Source organism: Amblyomma maculatum, chromosome 9, assembly GCF_055883805.1.
Source record: "Amblyomma maculatum isolate TAMU_Amacu chromosome 9, ASM5588380v1, whole genome shotgun sequence".
NCBI lineage: Eukaryota > Metazoa > Arthropoda > Arachnida > Ixodida > Ixodidae > Amblyomma > Amblyomma maculatum.
This window is the reverse complement of record NC_139352.1, coordinates 108,666,990-108,674,359: the sequence shown is the minus strand read 5'-3', so window position 1 is coordinate 108,674,359 and position 7,370 is coordinate 108,666,990.

Below are 7,370 nucleotides of genomic sequence, written 5' to 3'. Positions count from 1 at the left end.
ATTAGGCTCATCTCACAAGCATAATTGGATATTAGCTACAGGCACAAGATAATCTCCTGGCTTCCCAAGATCCTTGCCCGCCTGTTTTAACACTCAATTTCCCACAAGCAGATTTTTTTGTTCGCTTATCGCTGCGAGCACAGCAACAATGCCTGTGGACAAAGTACCGACTGATGCTGGGAAAACTGCTTTGTTCTGGCTTTGGCGTTTACCTAGTGGTGGACTAGCTATGCTGGTCCATGACCTGACAGGGAGAAAGCAGAGTGTTAAGAACAAGCCAGTGGAGCCTGTACCAGATGGCAAAAAGCTTGAAACAGGTGCTGCTGCAGCAGAGGTGGAGAAGAAATGACGTGGAAAAAAGCAGCCAATGCCATTTCATTGTAGGGATCATGTCACTGCATCATGACAGGGCTGCAACTTACGAACTACTGCGACAGGGGACCATGCCTTTTGCTTTGGTATCACCTTGTGTGGCGCATTGTTTCGGTTTATGTACTCTGAATGTGCAATGCAAACATTACTGTAAATGGGCTAACCATTTAAAAAAGCAGCTTGAGCTTTTAAGAAGGCTTATTAACTGAAGTGTCCACTAGATAGTACTCGCAAAGGGCACAACTTGAATCTGGCTCAATTGGCAGTTTCTTCTACAGTCTGTGGCTGAGCGTTATGACTTCGTGCACTTTTTTGCACCTCCCCAGCTTGTTTTTACCGCACATAGTGCAACGGTGTGCAGATACACATTACGAAGTAGAAGCAGCACAGAACATTTGGTTGTCAGTAGAGGGTTAGGCATAGCAAGGTGCCAGAGGCTACGTCCTGCCGACATGACAGCGGACTTCATCTTAGTAGTACTTGCGAGCGGGCTAATTATCTACACGACTCCGATGACTTCTGGCGCTGCATGGTTATACACAAGCACAACACACACACAAGAGAATTAAACCAAGATGTTCACACCGACGATGCGCTCGCTACCAACTGCCTGTTATTTGTGGTACGAAGAAGAATGCATCACAAAAAACGTAGGGTTAGTATAAAAAGTGAACAAAAGATTCAGAAAAAATGCGAAATTGAGAAGGAAAAAAATTAAATGAAAATAAAACAAAAATAATTACAAATTGCGTCTAACTTCTTTTCACATTGTGTGTGTTTTGCTTGAATATACCCATGCAGCGCCGGTGGTCTTCGGAGACTTCCTCTTTCATTGAACCAGCAAACTAGTTTCATTCTGGATCCCTTTTCTCTCCTTGGAAGAGTGAAGGATCTCGGGAGTGTGGTGGAAGTTCTTTGAGTGAAACTTAATGCACGTGTTGGTGTCCCTTCTTGTTCTTCGCTATGGAAACCTCAAATTGAAAGTGTGGCTTTTTTTATTCGTCAGATAGCAGGGATGTTACTGCAATTCATTTTTTACCGGCAGTGTGAATGAAAAGATCTCAAAACCTTCAGTAACAGTTTTGCTCAGCAACACTGGGCATTTTCATGCTTTGAAAATGCTGGAGTTCTTGTAGTACAATCTCTCTTGCTTAGTTTGATGCTTACCTTGATTGTCCCCTTTAAAGGCTGTACTACTTAACTGCCTTGCACTTTGTCTCGAACATTATATCATCTATTTGGGTTGCATCTGGGATAACCAGAGCATAATAACCACACTAAATGAGCCATTAGCATGAAATACTTCTCTCCTGCACTTCTAATTTGTGTTAAATTTGGCTCCTTGGCTACAGAAGTATATACCTTTGCGAAAAGTCTAGAACCTGGGCATTAGCTTCTAAGCCATATTCTATTGCTGTTGTAGCACACAAGAGAGTTCTTCACTTATGTAGAGAGAAAATATAGTTTCTGTTAACCCTCCAATAAATTTGGAATGCTGGGAATGTATTATGACGTACTCATATTACATGATGCCAGATAGTAACCTCCCCTGGACTCTGAACTTTCGTTAGAGTGTATATTAATATATGCCATTTTGTAACAGTATAGCGGGCAGTATACTATGTTTTGCTCTCGTGCTCTAGGTATCAATGTTTCCTCATCAGACCCCACATACATTAAAATGCCAGCTTCTGTTTTGTACAATTTTCAAATAACACTTCACTTCTGCAGCCTAAGAGCTGCTGTAAATTGGAGAGTGTGCATTGTGATTCAACACATTTTTTAAGGTGTACATTCAGAAACTTTCTATGCTGGTTACTTTGTACGAGTCAGATTTCTACTCAAACCAATTCACTAAGAACCCAAGTTTCTTGAGCTTTACAGTGAGAATATTTTGTGACCCGTATATGCATTTTTCCACGCAATTATTTACCTGAAGATGTGTTTAAATTTGTTTTGGCAAGTTTCCAAAGACACAAAGGACCGTAGCATGGTGTATGATGAAAACTATGGCTGCAATATCTTTTGTTTACATCTTCGGATATCTAAACCGGAAGAATGTATTTGAAGTAAATATGACTGCTCAGGCTCTCACGCTCACGTCTGACGAGGACATAACACTGTTACTGCTGACATTTCATGGTCTGCCGGAGTATGCAAGTAATGAAACCAAGAAAGAGTGATTTTCAATGGCTTATACAATTGGTATAATACAAGGTGTTTCAGGTAAAATGAATCTGTATCTACAATAAGCTGAAGTGGTTTTAATATAGAAATGAAGTGAATGTTAGCAGAATAGGTAAATTGCTTTCGAGTTGTGCCTAGCCTCATTCCAAATTGATTTATTACCTTTGTAAATAGGAATTTAACTCAGCTGTGAATGTGAACATTGAGATGCACTATAAATGCTCCAAGCTATGTGCTTTTGTACTGTTGATTCACAAAAGTTAAAGCCAACTAAATTGAAAAAATACACATGACCGCGTAATTCATCTTACAGAAGGCACTGCAATTACAACACAGTCATACGCGACTTGTCAAAATGCTGGTAGCTTTAAGTAATCGGCGAACCCTACAACAGAGCTTCATATTTCTTATAGTTATTAATAAGTTCCAGTGGTTGCTGTTCTCAAAAGCAGCTGCATCACAATGCGGTGGCTGTCATGGAAGGTACTGTGTCAAATAGAAATATGGTGCGCCTTTCTATAATAAAAAAATATATGACAGATCTCACCTTCGAGTGTTTGTAATTCTTTCACCATACTGTAATTCGCAGCATAGTTTAAATAATATATTCTGCTTTATTTCTCGTACACATAGGCGATGGCTGCTTCATTGATCACGAAAAGTGGACATGGGTCAGTGCGGCAGCCACCGACGCGCGCTTCACAAGAGAAATAATAAGATATCTCTTAGACAATGCGACACTCAAGAACCGCAGTGTGATTGGACCCAGTCGAAAAATACTACAGAACTTTGTAAAAAATACGACAAAATATCCTGTAGTTCTGTCGTAACCATCACATTTTTCTGTAGTTCTGTAGTTTTTCTGTAGTATATTTCTGTTGTCTGTGGTTCTGTAGCACTTTTCTGTATGTAACTACAGAAATTTGTGATGTTACTACAGAATGTTCTGTTGTCACAACAGGTTTTCCGTCGAAACCCGCACAGAAATTCTGTCGTAACATCAGAAAATTTTCTGTAGTTTTTTCCGACTGGGGAAGGGCTGCCAGTATAAGATAAAAAGGGCGCCCAAGCAAAGCCAGCTTCGACGCCAGAAGAGCTGAGTGGAGTGCAAAGTGATTACCTTTCCTGCTTGCCGGAAAGCTCAAATGTTTAATTACTTGATACGTTTTGCAGAAGCTACTTATTTGTCCAACTCTGTCACAGCTGGCTACAGCATAATGGCCTGTGCTCATATGCCACTTTCCTGCAAAAAGTAACATGAATTAGAGTATGCTTCTAGAAACTTTTGCTGTCTAAACAATAAAGCCAGGTGAATGATGACTGTGATATAGTGCTTGATTTCCACACTCCAGATTTATTTTAGTTTAAAACAGTTTGATGTCGTCGTGTCCTAAGTGCTGAGCATTATTTACAACTGCGTGATGTTAGAACATCCCATTTTTCTGTGGCATAAGAGTACAAAATCGTTTTTATTGTGTCTGACCCTCTGCTGTGTACAGCTGAGCATATTATTGTCATTTATTTAGCACGCAGAATTTGAGACAATTTTATATCCAGTGCATCATTTTCAGTGCCTGGTGCATAACGCTTAAAATGTTTGAGTTAAAACTATCCTTATTAAAAGCACTCTATTTACACAATATTCAGTTGCGCATATGTCAGCATACTAAATTAGGTCTTGATGCGGCTAAATTACGCATATGAAATGTGCACAAAAGTGTTGTTTGTGCATGACAAGAAGTTCAGAGAGACCCTTGAAGACTACAAAAAGGTTCAGTGCAACACCTGGGTTGTGGCAGTGAAAATACTTTTTGCATTGCAACTTCTTGGTGATGTGAAGCAGCGAAGCCAGCATTGAGAAGATAAGACAGACTTGCTGCTTTGATAAATCTTTATTGTGGCTGACACAGTGACCTGACCCATCATGGGCACACAATACTTGGATCTGCCCCTCTCATAGCGCTTTGAGCGCTTTCACAAAGTTTTTATTTTTATATTTTCGTCACCATTTCCTACTCTTGGTTTCTTTTCATGTAAAAGAGGAACGATCAAGGTGTTTCAATAGCAAAATTAATTTGCTTGCAATTGTTTGACATGTATGTCCCTAAGTGTTCTTCTAGTTGCGTGCGAATATTCCTTGTCCTTAGAGGTAACATGCCTAAAATTAGCTTTCTATTTTGAATTCTTTATTTGTAAGGACATATGGTGAATATCTCCGAAATTACCCAATTGATAAACGTCCGGAGGGAAACCGCCTACCTGAAATCAGTCAACAAGCATTTAGCATCGATGCTCAGGGATGTGCAATAAAGAAAAAATAAGAATCCCATGGAAGCTTTGCAGTCCTAAGCAATAACACCACTACTTTTTTACACGCCTGTAAAAAAACAGTACTGCGATACATATTTTCAAAACATATTGATGCAAAAACAAGACTTATAACAAAAGGCAGCGCATCTTCCTAATTCAGCCTGCAATGGTGAACGTCAAAACAAAACGTGATAACCTGATTAAACTTTGGCATGCAGCAGACCTCAAGAAGCATTAGCAAATAGGGCGTGAAACATCTGGCCCATATACCAGTGACAGCTCTTAATATACAGCTCTGCATCATTACCCGTTTAGTTTTGTGATGGAATTACGCAGTCGTGCATGTCTTGTATGTCATGTCTGTCTCGTACACTTCGCGTAGGTTGTACAGCAACGTTGGGTGTACGTTCGCGTAGGTTGTACGTTCACATAGTTTATACGTTCACATAGGCGTACGGTCACGCAGGTGTACGGCCACGTAGGCCTACGACCGCGTAGGTATAGGCAACAATATTTGCGTACGGGTTGTTTCATACAAATCTTGTACATTTCTCCAATAGGGTGTGAAAGCAGGTACTTCAGCAGCAGCTAACAGAAGACAATTCAGAGCAGATTTGGGGCCATGTAGACACAAAGCAATATGGCTCTCAGTATCCAAGCAATGTTGACGATGGAAACGTCTGTCTGACATGTACAAGAGCTCTCGTAATACAGTATCGATATCCCCAACACACCGAGAACTGCATTAGATTGCACTCAACTTCCAAGCACATTTGGATCTCTTGTTGGTCAGTGATGTCGAACAGCAAACGAGAAAGTCAACCAAGAAAAACGTTCGGCATGCCTGCCGAGCACCCATTTCGAGCAGTGAAGCGATTGAATAGCTCAACCACCAAGCAAGTTGGCCATCCCTGTCGGGCAGCAATGCCAGAATAAGAAGCCATCAGATAGGCTGAAACAACAACAACCAGAATACGTAAAACGGTGTTCCAGTTACGTATATTTTCCCCATAAGACCCTTACAATTTAACGGGAACGTTTCCATATATACAGTTTACTTTTTCTGGAACACTGTCCCACATATATGAGCGAAATTTTTTAAATATTCTCTTTACTAACTTGGACTTTATATGAAGCCATATTAAGAGTGTACTAAATAATCCAATTCAAAAATTGAAACTAAAACTAAAAAAAGGAAGTTTTCATTTGTTTTCTTTATAGGATGGAACTTCCTTAGCTTGCCAGTGCCATGAGCAGATCGAAAATCCGGCGCTTTCACGAGCAACGCCAGCATACACTAAGAAAAAAAGGACTGAAAGGAGTAGTGAGATTAGTCCTTTTGGGGACCAAATGGTTTGCTACAACCTATAATCCTTTTGGGGACCAAAGGGGATAAACACTTAGTCTCCAAATGATGAACTGTAGGAGGAGGAACGGCTGCGCCTTGCAGATGCTCCCCAAGGGGCTAATATTTGATCCTCGAAAATGATCCTAAGGAAAGCACATGTGGCACCGTTCGCCTGAAGAAAAAAGGTCTCGGGTAAAAAGTAAAAGCTATAATGTAACGAAGCACCTTAAGAACATTAAAAAAGCCTAAAAAAATAAAATCAACTAAGAGAAAAAAAAACACCTGCAATAGAGCGCTTCTAACTCGGTACCTCATACTCTGTAGCATGCTACGCTAACCATTCGGCCACGCCGAGAGCTGGGACGTTGTCAAATTGTTTTGCATGTCATGTCATGACCGCGTTTATACGGTCGGGACTTCGTGTTTCGAAGTGTACGGCCCCCCCCCCCCCCTTTCTTTCCTGCCGCTCTAACAATTACAACTTCTTGATTATTGGAGCTTGCTGCCTGCTCTCACGACTTGCAGTTAATGTTCTGGATGTCTATGCGCACTATTTTGTGCAGTGGAATCGTTTTAACATGTGCAGTTTGATATCACTGGAAAATTTACCAGCGCCAGCTCTTCAGTGATGCTCTGCTACCATGGGCGTAATTTTCGCCCAACAAAGAGTTCTAGCACAAAATCTTCAAGAAAAAAGTGCGACCGAGGTTCAATACCGGCAAGCGCAGCAGCGACGATACTATTTTTCAGGCAACGAAATCTTATTTGTAGATAAACATTTCGGGAAGCGTTGCGATCACCCAGGGATCAGCTGGTTTATACGTAGAGCAAGAAGGGCGAGAAAGCTAAAAAAACACGCAAAATATGCTTTACAAGCGCTGTATGTCGTTTCGTTTTCTCTTATGGGGGGCTCATCGCTCGGTGAAGTACTCTTTTTCTCGTTTTATGTTTTTTCTTTCTGCTGTTTATACTGGGTTGCGGTGCCGGCTACTCTTGCTAATGTATATGCCCTGTTTGGAGTCTGCGAATGAGCCCGCATTGAATATTTTGGCAGTAATCATTTCGTTAGAGTGCCCTCACAATCAGCTGTGAAGTTTGTTATGAATGGTAGCCCGCATTATTCAATTCCAGTTTTAGTTGCACGTTAATCGTC